The sequence below is a fragment of the Priapulus caudatus genome, unplaced genomic scaffold, assembly GCF_000485595.1.
Source record: "Priapulus caudatus unplaced genomic scaffold, Priapulus_caudatus-5.0.1 Scaffold1070, whole genome shotgun sequence".
Lineage (NCBI taxonomy): Eukaryota > Metazoa > Priapulida > Priapulimorpha > Priapulimorphida > Priapulidae > Priapulus > Priapulus caudatus.
This window is the reverse complement of record NW_014578131.1, coordinates 70,174-71,003: the sequence shown is the minus strand read 5'-3', so window position 1 is coordinate 71,003 and position 830 is coordinate 70,174.

Below are 830 nucleotides of genomic sequence, written 5' to 3'. Positions count from 1 at the left end.
GCCATGAATAATAGAGCCCCAAACTCACACGAACACATTATTCTATACATCTGGCTTCAGCGTGGGGAAAATATGCGACGATAAGAGAATGATTGTGTGTTGGTGAGAAATAGGCGCTTAATTGTCGTGCGATCGTGCGGATGCAGGGATGCCGATCTAGCTATAGCGGAACGCCTGCCTTTCTGCCTGCCTGCCTGCCTCTCTGCCTGTCTGCCAGCCTCTCTGTGTGCCTGCGTGCCTGTCTGCATTCCTGTCTCTCTGCCTGCCTGCCAGCCTCTCTGTCTGTATGCGTGCCTGTCTGCATGCCTGTCTGCCTGCCTGCCAGCCTACTTGCTTCTCTGCTTGCCTGCCAGCCTGCCTGTCTGCCAGCCTGCCTGTCTGCCTGCCTGCATCTCTGTCTGCCTGCCTGCCTGTCTGCCTGCCTGCCTCTCTGCCTGCCTGTCAGCCTCTCTGTCTGCCTGCGTGCCTGTCTTCATGCCTGTCTGCCTGCCTGCCTCTCTGCTTGCCTGTCAGCCTCTCTGTCTGCCTGCGAGCCTGTCTGCATGCTTGTCAGCCTGCCTGTCTGCCTGTCTGCATTTCTGCCTGCCTGCCTGCATACCTGTCTGTCTGCCTGCCTGCCTGTCTGCCTGCCTGCCTCTCTGTCTGCCTGTCAGCCTGCCTGTCTGCCTGCCTGCATCTCTGTCTGCCTGCCTGCATACCTGTTTGTCTGCCTGCCTGCCTGTCTGCCTGCATGCCTGCCTGCCTGCTTACTTGCCTGCCTGCCTGCCTGTCTTTCTGTCTGTCTGCCTGCCAGCCTACCTGCCAGCCTACCTGCCTGCCTGCCTGCCTGC